Source organism: Amblyomma mixtum, chromosome 4, assembly GCF_055824585.1.
Source record: "Amblyomma mixtum isolate Tamu chromosome 4, ASM5582458v1, whole genome shotgun sequence".
NCBI classification, from domain to species: domain Eukaryota; kingdom Metazoa; phylum Arthropoda; class Arachnida; order Ixodida; family Ixodidae; genus Amblyomma; species Amblyomma mixtum.
The window spans coordinates 8,134,153-8,154,846 of record NC_143015.1 but is presented as its reverse complement, the minus strand read 5'-3'; the positions used below and the strand labels follow the sequence as shown (position 1 = coordinate 8,154,846).

Here is a 20,694-nt window from a genome sequence, read left to right as displayed (position 1 = left end):
AATCCACGGAATCCTCAGGCGAGAGCCGACCGAAGACCCTAAGTGCCTCGCCGCCAAGGCACAAGCTCAACGCCATTGCCCACTTTTCTTTTGGCCAACCCTGCCCCGTGGCCACATGCTCAAACCTCTTTAAGTAGGCATCGAGGTCATCCCGCGCTTCATTGAACTGTGGTATGAGGCTGTGCGGGTTAATAGAGCTGGTCGATGAGACGCTACGCTCTCCACGGTCACTCGGAGGATTTGCGCCATCCTCCTTGAGCCTTATTTGTAGCTGCAAGTTCTGCGCCTCTAACTCCAATTTCTGTTTCTCCGTCTCTAAATTCCGTGCCTCTAAATCCAATTTCTGCTTCGCAGCTTCACGCTCCGTCTCTAAATACCGTGCCTCTAACTCCAAATTCCGTGCCTCTAACTCCAGCTTCTGCTTCGCAGCTTCCCGCTCAGCGGCTCTCTCTTCCCGTGCCTTACGAAGCTCGTCCTCCACCCACGCTCGTAACTCCGCGCCGCACAAGCCCATGCGCTCGCCTAAAGCAACCAAATCTGAAGCGCTCATATTGTTCCTAAATTAACACAACAGGCAAATAAATAAAAACCGACCTCGTCTTGTCGTAGTGGACGCCAAATTTGTGAGGATCTGTGTGATTGCAGGTCTTATTTTAAACAAACACAAAAGTACGAACAATAAACGAGGCGGATTTTATCGGAAAGGAAACCAATTTCAATATGAGCGAGAAAAAAGGAAAGGAACAAGAGAACAACGCAACAACACACGGGAAAAACACACAGGGAAACAGAACAAGGTGCTTACGAAAAATGCAGAAAAAAGAGTCAAAGAGGAAAGTCACACTACTTGTCTTATTCGAGCAACGAGCGGAGAGGACTGGCTGGGTGTCGGGCAGTCAAGGAGTCACTTGGCGTTCCAACGTCGATGCAACGCTACCACAGCGTCAGCGTTCGTGGGCTGCCGGCACGGTTCCCAGGTCTGGTATCCCGGAAAAAGGTCACGTAGGCGCCAGAGGCGGCCTGTGTGGAGCAGCTGACGGATGGACGGAGAAGAGTGGCGCGTGGGCCTGGTGGTTGAGGCTCTCGACGATGGATGTCCAGGTCTGGTGGCCCGGACGTCTGCGGCTAAGGCCCAAGCCCGGAACTCGGGGAGCCAGCAGAACTCGTCCACGTCCGTCGCCCACCGCGCTCTTCTCTTCTCTGCCCCGTAATCCTCTTCGACCTGCCCCGCGTTCCCCTCCGCACGCGCTCCTCGTGCTTTGTCTTCTTCTCCTCACGAACGCCGCTGGGTGGCGCTATCTCCTTACATCATCTAAACCATTTTCGTGTACAAGCGCATTCAACGATTCCGCACTTTTGTCGCGGACAAGTCTTTTGGTAGTTCTGTCCTCTGCTTTACATACGCAGTTAAAGTCACCCAAAAGCACAATTAACCGCTGTTAAGAGTGGACAACGTGGTCCTGAGAGCCGGGTGTGTCTCATCGCAAAGCAAGGGATATGACGAGGCCTGGCGCCGGCGGCAGAAGCATAGACGACGACGGACGGGGCTGTTGCACTCCAAATCACCGAACCTCCGAACCGATCGAAGGACGCTGGCTCCCACGGGCCTGGGAGAAATTACTGTCAAACGAGTGTCGTCGTTGGGCAAAGATGCGGCGAGAGCTTGCACAGGAAGCACGGCGGAAGCAGCGGTATACGTTGGCCGAGTCGGCCTTCGGGTCACCGAACGGGATGATGCTACGCAAGGTCACGCTGAGCGAGGCTGCTAATTGAAAGACGCTGTGTCGAAGGGGTCTCGTGCTTCGGCCATCCGGCGGGGGAGTTCGAGAAGGTTCAACCACCTGCGAGGAGACTGCGGGATTCTGCTTTCCCACGGAGGCAACGCACAGAACACTTGCGGCAGTGGTCAAGGTGACGCATCTGTGTTTGATGACTGTCTTCCCCTTCTCATCCCCCAAGCTGTGAGAGAGCGAGAGAGCTTCAGCACCGCCCCGTGCCGGGGGTGGTACCGCCAGCGTCATCAATGGCCCTTCCGATTGGACAACGTTATTCGACCTAAGTTCCCTAGTCAGGGATTTGGGGAACGCAAACCGTATTTAACGGGACGTTGTTTGTGATCGGAGATTCGCTTGCATTCGATTCCATTCTCTTCTGTAAATATGTAGAATAAACCCTTTTGTACAGTTTCCTCGATATCGCAGTCCGACATCGTCATTCGGAGCCGGTACCTGTGGGGCTAAACGAGTTAGTCATCTCCAGGACCCCTCCGTCTTCAACTCTGGTTCCAGCGGTGGGATAGAAGCCCCATCTTTAACACTGGTTCCAGCGGTGGCCTTTGTGGCCCGTTCTCAACACTGGTGGCAGCGGTGGGATAGAAGCCCCATCTCTAACACTGGTTCCAGCGGCGGGTGTGTGGCCCCGTTCTCAACACTGGTTGGCAGCAGCTGGGATGGACCGTGCGACATCGTACTTTCTCCACGGGTAAGCGTTTTGGCTTTTGCTATGGGATTCACCAGGCTTTTAGATTCAGAGAGAAATCTTGACTGGGAATCAAGGGTTTGTCATTTGAGAAGGGTTATTCTCAAGGCATTGTTGTGTTAGCAGAGCCAAAGCGGAGAAGGCGTTGTCATGGACCTAATGAGGTTGTACAAGTCGGACTTGCTGTTGATATGCGAGGAACTGTCAGTTGAAGTACCTAGCAAACTAACCAAAATTGAATTGGGCGAATTCATTCTTAAACAAGTCAAGCATAACGATCAGTTGCTGGTAGATACGTGGAATTTGGTACAGGGGGAAAAAGCCCGCAAAGAAAAACCCGTCCAAGAGGCTAAAGAGAAAGCCGAGCGGGAGAAAATAGCAGCTGATCGGGAGTGGGAAAAAGAGAAGGAACGGCAACGGCAACAGTGGAAGGTTGAAATTGAAACAACGAAACTAAAGATATTAGAAGTTCAAAACGAAATACGAAGAAAGGGCGGTAGTGTGAGAGCCGGAAGTCCTGAAAGAGCAAGCGATGCTTATGAAATAGGTCCGCAGATAAGACCCGAAAAGTCTGTGACCGTAGCCGCGTTGGTAAATCGCGACACCACGAGGGAAGTGGCAGAGAACGCGTTCAACCGGTGCGGTGGTCCAAGTGAAGCCGCAGAATCCGAGACCGTGTCCGGAGAAGTTGGACGTAATGCTAAGAGAGAGCATTCCGAGATAGCGTCTAAACTACACGAGTGCGAGGATTCTCCTCCAAGTGAGGTAGCAGTGGCAACGGACAACTTTGTCGGGACAGTTGCGAGCGCGACACTTTCAGTAGAATCGATACAGGCGTCAAACCGGCAGGACCGCGAAAAGGGAGTTTTTAATATCAGAAAAGGTTTCGAGGTAGAAACAGCGGAAACCCCCTTTGAGAGTAACAACCGCGGTAAGAGCGAGTTGGGATGTCACAGTGGCTTCAGTGACAAAGGCTCCGGAGAGGCTACCTTGGTAATACTGGCACAAGAAGAGTGCGAGGCTGCCGAGGAAAAGGATAGCCATAAGAGCCAGGCGGGCTCAGTTGTAGCTGAGCACTGCAGTAAAGAGAATGGCGCGCAGAGCGACAGCCAGGCGGGCTCAGTTGTAGCTGGGCACTGCAATGTAGAGAATGGCGCGCAGAGCGACAGCCAGGCGGGCTCAGTTGTGGCTGAGCACTGCAATGCAGAGAATAGAGCGCAAAGCGACAGGCACGTGGTAGAGGACAACTCCCTAAGGAATGAGCCAGGGATCTCAGGGGCAGTTTCATGTCCGTCTGTCAGCTGCGTGGAGCTGGCACTCTGCTGCGAAGGCACAGAGGCCAGTTTGGAATTTCATGAAAATTTCCGAGGTGCGACGGAAAAACTAGAGATAGCTAGTTGTCATCAGGAGACGCACGCGACACAGTCTAGGCGCAGAAAAAGAACAAGGGCAAGAACCAAGAAAAAACGAATCAAATTCAAAGCCCTAAATTCGGTTGCGCGGACAGGTGCGAAAAAAAGAAATGCGGTGGAAGGAAAGGCGAAGCCTTCCCGCGTTGCGCCTCGTAAACTTGCAGCTGCAGTTGATGATCTCGCGACGCGTGCAGCTCGTTCGAAGGCTGACGGCAGTAATGAAAAGGGAAGAGCGCGTCTTCCAAGCAAAACTGGCGCGAAGTGCATAAAGGGGCATCGGCCTGCAAGAAAGACTAGACCGCGCCGTCCGGACAAAAAGCCAGTTAGGAAAAAGGCAAAGCGGCCCAAGAGATCAGAAACCGCAAGGTTGCGCGGTACTCGGCGCATGCGAACGCAGGCGTCGAACAACCGAGACGACACATGCAGGCGTGTTCGGCGGGCGCACTTGAAAAGGAATCGTCCTTCACATTTGGCACCGCATTCTAGGAAGCGCGCATCGCGAATGGGTAGCCGAGCTTCCTGCGTGGGGCGAGAGAAAGAGGCACCTTCTCGCGCTGGTCACTGCTCGTTGTCCAGAGCCAGAGTAGGTTATCGACATTGTAGGGGCGACCAAGGTTTTCGGAGAGCCTCGAGGGGGCGCGGAAACGACAGGGAGAGTCGGGGATCGTTTTTTTCTGCAGCCTTTTGTCACGAGTTGACCGCAGTACAATCAGTCAAAGCGCGACCCCGGCGGGCGCGTCTGAAAGACTAATCCTTTCAACTCGGCGGCGGGGAGTCAGCTTTCCCCCCCGCGTGGCGATTCGAAGTAGCTGTTCCTTTTTTTTATTCCTCTTTTTTTTTTGTGTGTGTTTATGAAATCAGGCAGGGAAAGGCTACTTTTGAGTTAAAACGAGTTGATCGGAGGTTACTGTTTTTTTTCCTTACCTTAGACAAGGGCTATGGCGTCACTGAGTTAGAAAGGCTATGGTGTCACTGAGTTAGAAATCACAGGTGTCGATTTCCCATGCTACCAAGAGATAAGGGCACTCACAGGAGTGCAGCTCGAGTAGAACTACGCTTAACGTCGCGTAGACGGAGCGTAGATCCCTTGATTGACTGACACCTTACGAAAGGGAGCCTCACTGACATACACTGAAATGACCGAAGAGAAAACTCGTCTGAAGGAAGCGCTCGTGTCCAGACCTTTGATTCGAGCCACTTATTTTGTTAAAGAAGCTCAGTGTGACGCCAGTGATAGAGAACTGGGTGCTATATTAAGTCAAGTTGGCGACGGCCACGAAGAGCACCATGTTCAGTACGTCAGCCGCAGGCTGACATGTAGAGAAGCGTTAAGCGCTTTAGACAAAGAGCGCGCGTTTGGTTTAGGCGGCACAGATGTTGTCGGGTTACCAGAGATACTTGAACGGCGCAAAGTTCATATTTGAGACTGACCATCGTCTCAAACGTGCTTATGACAGTTTTGTCCCCCCAAAAATGGTCGCTTGCTTAGACGGAGTCCTGCTCCCCAAAACAATTTCTCGATGCGTTTCAGGAACGGAAAACCGCACGGAAATGCTGATGGATTCAGCCGATTGTTGTAGACAGGAGTACTTGGTAGGACCACCTACTGTGTGTGGGTTATTGTTTTTAACCTTGGTCCAAGCAGTCCGTCTTTGGCGATTTCAAAGGGGATATATTGCGCTTTCTCGGCACCAAAATTACGCCAAAATTCAGTCATGTTTTAGTAAACCTTTGTTGTCATTGTGGGAAGCCTGGTGGGTCTTTGGCAAATTCCGAGCGCTTGCTTGTGGGTCAGTGCCCTGTCTCGTGGAACAGTCCACTGATGCCATTCTTTGTTGAATGTTCGAGCTTGGATGCCATTTCTGGAAACCAGCCCTTCCACCCGACTCCGGCCTCATCTCTTCCTGCCCAGCGGTCGTGAACGCTGGCCATTCGAGATTTTTCGGGCCGCGGACGAGCTGTTAAGAGTGGACAACGTGGTCCTGAGAGCCGGGTGTGTCTCATCGCAAAGCAAGGGATATGACGAGGCCTGGCGCCGGCGGCAGAAGCATAGACGACGACGGACGGGGCTGTTGCACTCCAAATCACCGAACCTCCGAACCGATCGAAGGACGCTGGCTCCCACGGGCCTGGGAGAAATTACTGTCAAACGAGTGTCGTCGTTGGGCAAAGATGCGGCGAGAGCTTGCACAGGAAGCACGGCGGAAGCAGCGGTATACGTTGGCCGAGTCGGCCTTCGGGTCACCGAACGGGATGATGCTACGCAAGGTCACGCTGAGCGAGGCTGCTAATTGAAAGACGCTGTGTCGAAGGGGTCTCGTGCTTCGGCCATCCGGCGGGGGAGTTCGAGAAGGTTCAACCACCTGCGAGGAGACTGCGGGATTCTGCTTTCCCACGGAGGCAACGCACAGAACACTTGCGGCAGTGGTCAAGGTGACGCATCTGTGTTTGATGACTGTCTTCCCCTTCTCATCCCCCAAGCTGTGAGAGAGCGAGAGAGCTTCAGCACCGCCCCGTGCCGGGGGTGGTACCGCCAGCGTCATCAATGGCCCTTCCGATTGGACAACGTTATTCGACCTAAGTTCCCTAGTCAGGGATTTGGGGAACGCAAACCGTATTTAACGGGACGTTGTTTGTGATCGGAGATTCGCTTGCATTCGATTCCATTCTCTTCTGTAAATATGTAGAATAAACCCTTTTGTACAGTTTCCTCGATATCGCAGTCCGACATCGTCATTCGGAGCCGGTACCTGTGGGGCTAAACGAGTTAGTCATCTCCAGGACCCCTCCGTCTTCAACTCTGGTTCCAGCGGTGGGATAGAAGCCCCATCTTTAACACTGGTTCCAGCGGTGGCCTTTGTGGCCCGTTCTCAACACCGCTCACAGCATACGTATTGTTCAAGACGCTCAAAAAATTCCTCGCGCTCCTCCACAGTAAATTGCAATAAAGAAAATCAACTACAAGCAAACGGCCAGTTTGACACACAGTTAAATTCTGTTCGACAATCCCCATGGAATTCCTAATAAATACAGCACAACCCCCCGATGTGCCAGACGAATGGCACACACAAATATTGTACCGTGTCGTAAAAGGCTGCACCATACGGTCCGTCTGTTCCTGTCCTTCGACTTTGGTCTCCTGGACGGCTATTATGTCGAGGTCATTATCGAGGAACAACCGGCTTAGTTGGTGCTGACGTTTTTTAGAAGCCAGTCCCCTGACATTAATTGTTGCAATGCGCAACGCTCCTACAGGTGTCGAAGCCATCTAGTTTAAGTACAGGAGCCGTATGGTGCGTACCTCAGGACACAAGGCGACGGCGGAAGGCGACTTGCCTAGTCCATGGTGCTCGATGGGTACAGTGCCGGTATTCCAACGTCTCTTGCACCTCTGCCTCATGCGTACGGACTGGAGACCCAGCCCATGCAGTCTGTCACCAAAAAAAGGCCATCTCGCGTCCACAGAAGCCACACACAACGCACTCACTCAACTAAGGCGGCGGTTTAGCCGCCGCTCGTTGATCGGCCGGTATTCGGCCGCGGTTTCAGCGTCGCTCGCCTCACCCCAACAGTCTTCGGCGGTGGCTCGTCGCCCTCGCTCGCCTTAGGCTCTCCATTCGCACTGTGCTCGTGCGGTCGCTTTCCTCCCTGGTTGCTCGTTGACGCATCCGCCACTTCCATGCTTTCAGCATGTTGGGGAACGACGGGAACTGACGCCCCACTCCCCGAGAGGACTTCGCTCTTTGACGTCTTAACATCTGCAGGCGGCGCTTCCTTTTGCTGCAGCTTACTGCTGAGCGTCTCCGCGGTTGCGGATGTTCCGGGAGTCGACACAGCCGCGGATTTTTCCTTCTCCGCTCCGTCGCCTGCCTCTGCTGCAGCGTCTTCCGCGTCAGCCTCGTCCATGACAAGCTCGGACGAGATGTCATTGTTGACTGGGACGGCAGCGCTCGCGTACGTACGTACACAGCTGCTATCCTCATGTCCGTAACGGCGACAGGCGCCGCACCTTGGAACTTTGCACTCACGGCGAATGTGCCCAGTACCGTGGCAGCGCAGACACAGCGGAGCTCTGCCCGGTACAACCACGAGAGCCAGCTCACCGCCAACCCTGACTTCGTGAGGGAGGTCTTCCAGTTTCACGCCAGGATTCATTTTCAATGAAACCAAGCGCGTCGTCGACCCCTTGCTGGCGACACCCTGGACGCGTCACCGTTCCTTGGTGACTTCGCTCACCTTGCCGTACGGGGCGAAGGCTACCCTCACGTCTTCGTCGGGCACGTTGTGCAGCAGCCAGTGTAGCTTGACGCGGACGTCTTGGTTTGCCGGGTCGATGACTAGACAGCGGCGGTCCTTCACTTTTACTTCCCGGGCAGCAAGAATTTTCTTCACCGCATCAGCACTAGTGAAGGTAATAGCCCTACTTGGCTCATGCGATACGCCCCCAAGGCGATAACCTCGGGGAGCAGCATCAGCTGAGCCAGCGCATCCCTGAAATCTTCGACCCGATAGGGGCGGGCCCGCACGTCAGCGTGCAAAAAGACTGTGTTTAACACAACATTTCCTGTAGGAAGGGTAGGCAAAATCACCTGATATTCATCTTCCGAGGCAAAAATCCTGTTTCCGCGGCCAGACATGGCCGCTGTAGCCGCTCCAACGGAGCCCGTCATCGCACGTCCGTCACGCTCGGTGGCCGGAAGCCGAATCCTGAGCTAGCAGGCCACAACTGTTCACGGAGTCAAGGCAACCCGTGCCACTCGTCCTTCTGCTATGCACACAGTACGGATGCGTGGACCACTCAGCTCAAAGTGCCAGTGCATGTGCCGCGAAAGAGAAACTGTGTTGAGAGCGGTAGACAAAAAAAAAATAGAACGTGGCCTGCGCAGGGATCGAACCTACGACCTTCGCGTTATTAGCACGACGCTCTAACCAACTGAGCTAGCAGGCCACTTTTTTTTTTTTATTTATTGCCTGACTTCGGCAAGAACCACAGTACATATATACACTTACAGAGCGCAATGAGCAATAATTTACAACACTATCCGCCCGGGGGTGCGTGGCTTCATCATATTAAAACTCCTTAAGCGTCACCAAAGGCTCGACTCTTTCGAGCCACTCGGGAGCTTCAGGAGCAAGTTTCTGAACTTCAATATACTTATGCATGCACTCCCGAAAATAGACCCCTTCCCAACAGTGCAAAAAAACGTGGTCTATTGTTTCTGGTTGTTTACAAATTAAACAATGTGATCCCCAAGGTAGAAATAACTGCTTCCTTTCCAAGAATTCCTTTACTGGTAGTGTTCCGGTATGTAATTTAAAGAAAAAAGTTTTTGCACTTGGCGGCACCTGCATCGCCTTCACACGCTTAAGTACGTCGCGTCCCTGGCCTCCATTGTATAAGGCCCTGTACATAGGTTGTGGAAGAACTACATCGGAGTCATGGCAACCCGTGCCACTCGTCCTTCTGCTATGCACACAGTACGGATGCGTGGACCACTCAGCTCAAAGTGGCAGTGCATGTTCCGCGAAAGAGAAACTGTGTTGAGAGCGGTAGACAAAAAAAAAATAGAACGTGGCATGCGCAGGGATCGAACCTACGACCTTCGCGTTATTAGCACGACGCTCTAACCAACTGAGCTAGCAGGCCACAACTGTTCATGGAGTCAAGGCAACCCGTGCCACTCGTCCTTCTGCTATGCACACAGTACGGATGCGTGGATCACTCAGCTCAAAGTGGCAGTGCATGTTCCGCGAAAGAGAAACTGTGTTGAGAGCGGTAGACAAAAAAAATAGAACGTGGCCTGCGCAGGGATCGAACCTACGACCTTCGCGTTATTAGCACGACGCTGTAACCAACTGAGCTAGCAGGCCTTTTTTTTAATTGCCTCCTTAGACACAGTTCAAACAATACAGGCACGAATAAAACACGCCAGTACAGGCAGACCTGGCGTGGTTAAAATTTTTTAAGGTTCACCAAATCCTCAAGAACAGCCATCCATTGCGGCTGCTCCGTTCGTGCGCGATACACCTCTGCAACGTATGCGACACTCTCAATAAATTTTCACGAGCAGAACGAACAACGATGTCCGCATGTCGAAACGCCATCCTTGTCTTCCACAAACTGTGGAGGCCCAGGAGCATGAACATGTCATACTGTGTGTCATCATCAGTCTCCGCAGTTAAAAACCTGATTCCTGAAGGGGTAATTGGTAGTTCTTTTTTTAAGGGTGCGTTGTAAAATGTCCCAGAGAAAGATCGGATCCCAGAATTCAATGAAAAAATGTTCTATGGTGCCTGTTTTTTTGCACAAAAGATAGTTTACTGTCCAGGGCACAAAAATTCCTCTGTCCTCGAGTCATGTCTTTACTGGAAGAGTATTAGTGTGCAGCTTGAAAAAAAAAAAGTTTTAACAGAAGCTCTTATTGGCATCTTTTTCACTCTTTTCAAGACATCATCTCCTGGGCCTCCGCAGTACACCGTTCCGTACAGTGGGACTGATATCATGACGTCAATTAAAACTTTGTACAACTTCTTTTTGTTAACCAAAGACAAGTACTGTAAAGAAAACCGAGCTGTTAGTACGCGATATGACACAATAATTTCGTGCAGATAACCAGTTACACCACGATTCACAGCATCACCAGTGGTAACAATGAAATCAGGTAAAGTTTTAGCCAGTCGAGCATGTAACATTGTGCGCAAAAAACCATCACTTTGGTCCCGTAAGAGAAACAACCGTGACACAATTTGTCTAACAAACAAGTTTGATAAGCCAAGTCCTCCATTGCGGACAGGTCGAAAAAGATTTGGCCGACTAACCCTCTCCCAACTCGAGCCCCAAATGAATACCGCAAAAGCCCTGTGCATTTTTTGCACATTCGCCCGTGACATGAAGAGAACTTGTAATACATACCAAATCTTTGCGACAAGAAATACATTGCACACTGTAGCCCGCGCTTCATCGAGAAACCGCGACCTTGCCATGATGCAGTCTTTTCTTTCAAAGTCTCCATTTCTCCCTCCCAATATTCGTTATTTCCTTTATAGTATTTATTTATTTATCATCATACCCACAGCCCCATTGTCTGGCATTACAGTTGGGGGGAGGGGGGGGGGTTGAACAAAAAGTACACAAATGCTATCTCATGCAGGTGGTTACAAAAAAAGATAACAATGGGATAGAAAGAACACGGAATTATTATACATAAAAAATGTCACAGCATGGAAGAAAATGAATCATTTGATAATACGGACACTACTTCCTCAGGCAGCTTGTTCCATTCCGAAACCGTTTTAGGGAAAAAAGACATTTTAAAAAGGTCAGTCCGGCATCTGTATTCTTTAACTTTAAGTGGATGATCTCTTCGTAAAGACACGTAATCAGGGTTGGCTATATATTTGGTTTTGTCTATTCCAGTTCTAGAATGAAATATGTTATGAAATAAATTTAAACGCAGAACATTCCTACGTTTTTGAAGGGAGTCCTAACCCAAATATTTTTTCGCGCTCGTTACACTAAAATATCGCCCATAGTTATGGAAAACAAAACGAACGGCCAAATTCTGAACTCTTTCTAGCTTTTGAAGGTCAAGAAAGGATTTCGGATCTCAGTCTGTGCAAGCATACTCAAGTATGCTTCTAACGTTTGTATTATAGAGCAGTTCTTTAGTCTTTAAGGGGAAAAGTTTAGCGTTACGTCGCAGGAAGCCTAACACCCGACAGGCATTGGCAGTAACGAAATTCACGTGACGATGCCAAGACATTGAACTTGTTAAATAAACACCAAGATATTTAAATTCAAACACTGAAAGCAGTCTGCTATTATTTATGTTATAGGTGCAAATATGGGGAACCTTCTTTTTAGTGAAACACATATGTACAGATTTTTGTAAGTTAATATGCATTCCCCAGTTCTCACACCACTGGGCCACTTTACACAAATCCTGTTGTAATGCATCACAGTCACGTTGATCGTTAATAAATCATGTACAATACACAATCGTCCGCAAAAAGACGCATGTATGAAGAAATACCTGAAAAGATGTCATTCATGTATATTATGAACAGTAATGGGCCCAAGACGGTTCCCTGGGGCACCCCTGATGTTTCAGCCACCTCATGCGACTGTTTCCCGTTGACAACAACACATTGACGCCTAAAGCTTAAATAATCCTTTATCCACATAATAACGTTCTAATTTATGCTGTACCAGTATAATTTTTGTATTAACAAGGAATTTGATACGACGTCAAAGGCCTTCTTAAAATCTAGAAAAATACAGTCAACAGAATATCCCTTATCCAAAGCACTTGACAGGTCATGTACAAATTCGGTAAGCTGGGTGACACACGAGTAAACACTGCGAAAGCCATGCTGATTAGTATTTAATAATGAATGTATACTAAGGTGATTCATAATATTAGTATAAAACACGTGCTCTAAAACTTTGCATAATACACTGGTCAAGGACACTGGTCGATAATTTGAAACAACATTCCTAGGTCCCGATTTATGTATAGGTACAACATTAGCAAGCCTCCATTCATCAGGCAGAGAGCCGTCCTGTAATGACTTTGTGAAAAGAATTTGAAGGTACCTTGACAAAGCAAAAGCGCAAGAAGAGAGCAGGACCGTGGGTAAGCCGTACGGACCGGTGGCACTGTTATCTTTTAAGCGTTCTAAGAGCGACACAATTCCTCGCTGATCAATTCAATGTTCTCCATAGGTTCCGTACAGTTCAAGGCCAGGCGAAAACCGGCAGGGCTGTCCTTAGCAGAAAACACTGAGCTGAAAAACGTGTTAAAGCACTTGGCTTTCTCCAGATTATCATGAACGATACTTCCGTTGTGATCGAGTGGTGGGATAGACAATTCATCCTTTCTGTTTTTTTTATGTACTGCCAAAATTCTTTAGGGCGATCCTGGATACGCATGTCGAAAGACTGAAAGTAGATAAATTTAGCCTCTTTGACCGAAGCATTCATATCTTTTGTAACCTTTTTTAACTGATCCATGTTATCTTGCGACGGATTTTTTTGAAGCGCGCATATAGTTGCTGCCTCTTTTCAACGACTCTGCGCAGCGCTTTTGTAAACCATGGCTTGCTTTTGCTGCGACGTTTCGTCATCACCCATGACGGCACATATTGCTCACGCAAATCAAAAAGTTTGGCTGTCAGTGTGCGCCACAGCTCAACGCTGAGTGAATCAGACAATGTTTCATACACATCGACATAGGATTCAAGCTTGTTTGTTTGTTTGTTTGATCATTTTATTTTGACAGAACTGGTTACAATACAAGACCGAATAACACACATTGGCATAAAGCACTGCCAAGGTAGACGAGGCAAAAGGCGTTTAATGCACGCCTGACGAGGCCTCGTCTCCGGAATATTGCATCAGGATATAGAAAAGTGGCCGGTCGCGCCGAGAACAAGAAAGAGTAAGGAGGCAGCAAAACTGTGCAGTTACAAAACAATCAGAAAGATGCTGTACAAGACGCCATTATTAGAAACATCAATCACTGAGCAGGCAGAATACAATGCAAAGGCACAACTCAAGATACAATAGAATACCATACATAAAAAAAACAATTTAGAAAAAACAAATCAAACAAATTAAAACAGCATACATCAAAACAGCGTAGTTATGTTTTATCTAGTAAAAAAGTTTTAACTTGTCTCTTAAAACTATTTACTGAGTTGGACTTACAGACTATTTGAACAATTTCCTGAAACATGTTTAAAAGTGCAGGGATTTGAAAGTTAACCGACTGCTTCCCATAAGATGTTCTGATCAGGTTTGAGGTAAACAATACATTTCTCAACTCGTAGCCACAGTGAGCGCGTTCATATGTTGCGAAAAAGCCTGGTTGATCACGTTTGATTTCGTTGTATATTCTGAGTGCTAGTACTTGGCGAAATACGTTAGTAAATGTAAGAATCTTGTTTTCATAGAAAAAACCTTGAGTATGTTCACGTGCTGATAAGTTTTCAATAAATCGAATCACTTTCTTCTGCATGATATGAAGCCGTTCAAGATTGCCCTTTGAAGTCGTGCCCCATACCAATACGCAGCAGTGTAGTCGTGAGTAGATCATTGCATAGTACAACTGTCGCTTGAACCACGTGGGTAATATGTACCTGAATTTGTTTAGGATACCTAAGGTTTTCGATATATTGGTGCAGATGCTATCGATGTGTGGTGTCCAGTTAAAGTTTTCGTGAAAGATCACGCATAGAAATTTCTGCTTGCTTACTTGCGTTATCATTTTTTTCTGAAATTCTAGCTTTAGATAACAATCTGCTGCCTTATTTTTGGGTCGAAATATACGCACAGTAGTACGCACAGAGACCCAGGAAGCGCTGGACAGCTTTCTTGTCGGTTGGAACGGGAAAGCGCGCGACGGCGGCAGTCTTTTCGGGGTCCGGCCGCACTCCCTCAGCGCTCACAACGTGACCCAGAAATTTGAGCTCTTCGTAACCGAAATGACACTTCTGGGGCTTCAGGGTAAGGTCAGCCGAGCGGAGAGCGTCGAGGACAGCCCGCAGGCGCTGGAGATGTTGATCAAACGTTTCCGAAAAAACGACGACGTCGTCCAAGTAGACAAGACAGCTTTGCCATTTGAGGCCTGTGAGGACGGTGTCCATCATCCTTTGAAACGTAGCCGGGGCGGAGCACAAACCGAAAGGAAGCATTTTGAATTCATAGAGGCCATCTGGAGTCACAAAAGCGGTTTTTTCGCGGTCCCGTTCATCTACTTCAATTTGCCAATAGCCGCTCTTCAAGTCAATAGATGAGAAGTACTTAGCGCGCCGTAATCTATCCAGCGAATCGTCAATGCGCGGCAACGGGTAGACGTCCTTTTTGGTCACACTGTTCAGTTTGCGATAGTCGACACAAAACCGGAGAGTGCCGTCCTTCTTCCGAACGAGGACGACAGGCGAAGACCACGGGCTTTGGGAAGGTTGAACAACGCCATCATCAAGCATTTCCTGAACCTGGGTTTGAATAACTGCCCGTTCTTTAGCAGAAACACGGTAAGGCTGCTGTCGTATAGGGCGAGCGTCGTCATAGGTGATGATGCGGTGCTGCGTGATGGGTGTTTGACGAAGCTTCGAGGAAGAAGCGAAGCACGGCTTGTATTCCTTCAGCAGAAGCTCCAAAGCCAGTCGTTGTTCCCGAGGCAGGTGGCAGTTTATGTCGACGTTTTCAAGGGAGGGCTCGTCAGTGCCGGCTGCCGCGGAAGCAAAACAAACAGGAGTATCGATAAAAGGTTCGGCAGAAGCAATAGCGGTTCCTGCAAAAAGATGTCGGTATTCATTAGAAAAATTTGTGACCAGCACCGCAGATCGGCCACTACGAAGCGTTAGTAGACTGCGAGCGGCACAGATGCCTTGAGTAAGCAGGAGTGAACAGTTAGCCTCGGCGACTGCTTCTGCGTCATGCAAGTCGTTGCAGGCGACTTCAACCAAAACACTGCTCCGTGGCGGCAACGTGACACTGTCAGCAGAAACTCGAAGGGCGGCACTGCGGTGGCAAGAGTCGGCGAGGTGGGTGGCTTGACTGGTCGAAAAGCTGATGATTCGGTGGCGGAGGTCGATCACAGCACCATACTCCCGCAGAAAGTCAATGCCGATAATGAGATCGCGGGAGCAATTGCACAGAACTACACAACTGATGACGAACGTAGATCCATGAATCTGAACGCGAGCCGTGCAAATGCCCTTTGGGGTAACGAGATGACCACCGGCTGTACGAAGATGCACCACAGAACATGGAGTAAGCACTTTTTTCAGAAGAGTCGCCAATTTATCACTGATAATTGAATAGTCGGCCCCGGTGTCCACTAATGCACTGACTCTGTGACCGTCGAGAAGAACAGGTATGTCCAAAGAAACGGGGCTGTCTAGGTCGGATGACGGTGCCATCTGTTCACGGTCGGAACGTAGCGGCGGCGACGGGAGGTCTTCAGCGCAGCGACTCCCAGCGACCTCTCCCCCGAAGGTCGCCGGTCTCAGTTTTCCCGACGAGGGCTGGGCGAGCGACCCTGTGGTGCTCGCGAGGAGCTGTGGGGGTTCGGGGAAGAGCGCCTCGGAGACGATGAGCGCGGCTGATGCGGCGTGCGGGCTGAAATTCGCTGTTCCGCTAGGAAATCTTCAATGGCAGGGGGCCGATGGCCAAACCGGGGTCTGGGTGAATCGGCTCGAAAGCCCTGCAGACCGAGACGTCGATAAGAGCAGTTACGGTAGAGATGTCCTGGTTCTCCGCAGTGAAAGCAGAGTGGCCGGTTATCAGGTGTGCGCCAGACATCGGCCTTCCGCAAGGGCGCTCGGCGATCGTCGAAATACTGCACTGGTGGCACTGAGGACCGCGGCTCAGGAGGCGTTACCGGAAACGGTGGTGGCGAAACCGCAGCCGGGCGCCTCGCAATTTCAGCATAGGTGGGGCGGTGGCATTCTCCTGGTAGGGGAGGTGTTTCGACAGCAGGAGCCCTGAACGCCTGTTGCACTTCCTCGCGAACAAGAGCAGAAATCGAACCTAGCGCTGGCTGCGAAGGGCTGCAAAATTTCAGGACCTCTTCACGCACGATGGTGCGAATAAGTTCACGCAGATCGTCAGGGTGGCTCCCGGAGGTAGCAAACGATGCGGTGACAGCAGCAGCATGCACGGGCCGGTCGTAGGTCGCAGAACGTTGTTGCAGCACCTTTTCCATCGTTGTGGCCTCTGTAAGGAATGCAGCAACGGTCGATGGTGGGCTGCGCACGAGGCCTGCGAAAAGCTGCTCTTTGACGCCACGCATCAAATGCCGGAGTTTCTTGTCTTCCGGCATGGCCGGGTCAGCTCTTCTGAAAAGGCGCGTCATGTCCTCGACGTACATCTGGACACTTTCGTTCGGCAGCTGGATGCGAGATTGTAGTGCACGCTCAGCTCGTTCACGACGATCAGCGCTTGTGTAGGCCTCCAGCAGCCGACGACGGAACTGATGCCACAAGATTAAAACGTCCTCTCGGTTCTCAAACCAGGTGCGAGCACCATCCTCGAGGCTGAAGTAAACGTTCCGGAGTTTGGCTGCGTGGTCCCATTGGTTAAACGCAGCTACGCGCTCAAAATGAAGGAGCCAGTCCTCCACATCCTCAAGAAGTTCCCCACGGAACGTCTTGGGAATCCGCGGAGTCTGCAGGGTGTAGTGAGATGGCGCGGCAGCGGCAGTTTGCAGAGGAGAAGGAGCGGCTGTCTCCATGGCGCCGCTCTCTACTAGTCCTACCTCCGAAGGCAGTCCCTGGATCCTCCGACTGAAGCGGTGTACCGGGGTGTCGAGTGGTACAGGGCTGGCGCGACGGCTGCCTGGAGGGGTCTCTTGCATGGGCTCACGGGTACCCCGCACCTCCACCAAACTGTAACGTACTTGTTGACGAAGGGGGGCTTTAATAACAAGTGCGAAGACAGACAAGGCCACGCAAGCTGGGGCAGCAAGGGCGACAGATTCCACACGGCGCGAGCCCTTCTTCGTCGTCGTCAGCAGCTATGCGCCACCTGGCAATGCTAGGTGGCAATATCGTGTAGTTTGTTTTTTCTGTGTTCAGGACTAGCTGATTATGATATAACCGGACAGACAATTGTTCAAGCCATGCATTTGCTTCTGTTAATATTGATGCGGGTAGACGACGACGACAAAGAGTGATGGCACGAGTGGGAAGAGTAGAAGACGACAACGAAGTTCGGACTGTGTTCTCGGTGCCGCTCGCAGCTGTTGTTGTCTATTTGTAAATATCTGTAAATATATTCTTTCCCGCAACATATTTGGTGGAGGTGCGGATTTCCCCTACGTCTACCGACGACGGAGCTCCGCAGCGGCCGCCAGTTGCCTTCACTCATCATGACCCACGACGCCGCCCAGCAAACCTCAGCCCCGGCCATGACATCACTCGTTCTTTCTCCCCCTCGTGATCCTGGGACATTTTCTGGTACCGACAACACTGACGTCGACGACTGGATCAACATGTACGAGCGAGTGAGTACCTACAACCGCTGGGATCCGACCCTTATGCTCGCAAATGTAATATTCTATCTAAAAGACACCGCCCGGGTCTGGTATGAGACACACGAAGACCATCTCACCAGCTGGGACGTGTGCAAAGAGAAACTCCGCGAATTGTTTGGACGGCCGCTCGGCCGAACGCTTGCCGCTAAGAAGGACCTCGCCTCCCGAGCCCAAACATCTACGGAGTCCTATGTGTCGTACATTCAAGATGTGCTGGCCCTCTGTCACAAAGTCGACGCCAACATGCCCGAGTCTGAAAAAGTCGGCCACGTGTTGAAGGGAATCGCCGACGATGCCTTCAACTTGATCGTATACAAGAACTGCACTACAGTCGACGGAATTATTAAGGAATGTCGACGCTTCGAGGAAGCCAAAAGCAGGCGTATTAGCCAGCCGTACACACGCCTCCCCAATACGGCTGCGACTTCTTCATGTGAAGACCTGCGACACCGGCAAACTCCAGCGGCCCCAGAAAATGTGACCCGCATCATCCGACGCGAGCTCGAAGCTATGTCCCCTGCCCCCCTGCATCTACATGATGGCGACACCCGCTTACCTACCATCTCTGTGGTACAAGCTGTCGTCCGCCAAGAGCTTGCCAACCTTGGTTTCCAGCCCGTCAGTCCTGTACGGTCTCCACCACCACCCGAAATCACTGCGATTGCTCCTGGACGACCTTCGTACTTCACTCCACGTCGCCGAAACCCTAACGACTGGCGGACAACCGACGACAGGCCCATTTGTTTCCATTGCCACCGCATTGGCCACATCTCCCGCCACTGTCGAAATTATTGGTCCCGTCGCAGCACATACCGTCCTCTCAGCTCCCACCGCGACGACGAACAGCCCAGCCACTACACGCCCCCTCCAGCCCAGCACAGTGCTACAGTCGACGGCCAGATTCCCCGCTCCAGCCGCTCCCCGTCCCCCCTGCGTCGCCAGTCTCGTTCGCCCCAACGCCGTCGCTCCTCTCCTGGCCCCTACGGACGCTCGCAAGCGGAAAACTAGACGCTGCAGTGTCTGGAGGTGATGCTGCAGTACAGCCCCAGTCCCAAAATCCTCTATTAGGCCTTCGCGCACACCATAATATGCTCGCCATTCATGTCGATGGAGTGCCTGTGAGAGCCCTGATCGATACAGGCGCGCACGTATCCGTCATGAGTTCAGCTCTACGACTCCGCCTCCGAAAAGTACTGACCCCTGCACCCAAAGCCGTTCTCCGCGTTGCCGACGGCGGAATGCCTCATGTTGTTGGACTATGCACAGCCCGTGTGACCATATCCGGCCGCCATACATCCGTTCTGTTCTCTGTTCTGGACCAGTGCCCTCATGAAGTCATTCTTGGCCTCGACTTCCTGTCTGAGCATTCAGCCCTCATTGACTGCGCCACTAATGTTGTTCAGCTTGACCTTCCTCTTTCTGCTGAGTCGCCGTCCCCAGTTATCCACCGTCTATGTGCTGTCGACTTTGTCCGTCTACCGCCTCAAGCCGCAACTTACATTTCTTTCTCATCTGTTCCCCCTGTACCTGATGGTCAATACGTAGTCACTCCGGAACTTGACGTCGCCCTGACGCGCAGCATTGCGCTTCCACACATTGTATTTACAATGTCGGCCAACCGAGCGTGCCTTCCGGTCCTGAACTTCGGTTCATCCATCCAACCGCTCCCGCAAGGCATCTCACTCGCCACGCTGTGCCCTGCTGCCGAATGTGTGATATCAGTGGTGGACAGCTGCTTACCTTCCACTCAGCAATGCCGGTTGCCTGCGGCCCCATCAACAGCGAACCCAACGGACGACTACGCAGACATGATCGCTTCTGACCTGCCGCCGATGCAGGCTCGCGATCTTAGGTGCCTCTTATCATCTTTCCGCGACATCTTCGACTTTGATAGCCGTGTTTTGGCTCGGACCTCTGTGGTGACGCATCACATAAACACCGGTGATTCCGCTCCTCTCCGCAGACGTCCGTACCGAGTGTCCAGCGCCGAACGCACCGTCATAAATCAAGAGGTGGACAAGATGCTCGCAAAAGACATCATCGAGCCCTCGTCAAGTCCTTGGGCTTCACCAGTCGTCCTGGTGAAAAAGAAGGATGACAGCTGGCGCTTCTGCGTTGATTATCGGCACCTCAACCGCATCACAAAAAAAGACGTATATCCACTCCCAAGGATCGATGATGCCTTAGATTGCCTCCACGGCGCCAAATATTTCTCTTCAATTGATCTTCGATCGGGGTACTGGCAAATTGCCGTTGATGAAAAAGACCGCGAGAAGACCGCCTTCGTGACGCCTGATGGCTTATACCAGTTTAAAGTCATGCCGTTCGGCCTCTGTAACGCCCCGGCTACCTTCGAACGAATGATGGACTCCCTTCTTCATGGCTTTAAATGGTCCACCTGCCTCTGTTACCTAGACGATGTTGTGGTTTTCTCGCCTACTTTTGCCACGCACCTCGAGCGCCTCTCCAATATTCTGACAGTGTTTCGTAACGCCGGACTTCAGCTGAACTCATCGAAATGCAAGTTCGGTCGTCGCCAACTCACTATTCTCGGACACCTCGTTGACGCTTCTGGTGTACGCCCAGATCCCATCAAAATTCAAGCTGTGAAGGACTTTCCTCTTCCAAGGTCGTCGAAAGATGTGCGCAGCTTTGTCGGCTTGTGCTCATATTTTCGCCGTTTTATCAAAGATTTCGCCGGCATCGCTCGTCCCCTCACCGATCTTCTGAAGAACGACACGCCATTTACCTGGGGCCCTGCT

At 51.1% G+C, this 20,694-nt stretch overlaps 3 non-coding genes across 3 annotated transcripts; all 3 read right to left on the bottom strand.

Moving 5' to 3' along the window:
- Nucleotides 1–8,764: 8,764 nt before the first annotated feature.
- On the bottom strand, nucleotides 8,765–8,838 carry TRNAI-AAU (transfer RNA isoleucine (anticodon AAU)). The gene has a single exon. It is a non-coding gene; the product is annotated as a tRNA-Ile (tRNA).
- A 625-nt stretch (nucleotides 8,839–9,463) lies between these two features.
- On the bottom strand, nucleotides 9,464–9,537 carry TRNAI-AAU (transfer RNA isoleucine (anticodon AAU)). Its single transcript has one exon. It is a non-coding gene; the product is annotated as a tRNA-Ile (tRNA).
- Nucleotides 9,538–9,687: 150 nt separating this feature from the next.
- TRNAI-AAU (transfer RNA isoleucine (anticodon AAU)) lies at nucleotides 9,688–9,761 on the bottom strand. Its single transcript has one exon. It is a non-coding gene; the product is annotated as a tRNA-Ile (tRNA).
- Nucleotides 9,762–20,694: the final 10,933 nt, after the last annotated feature.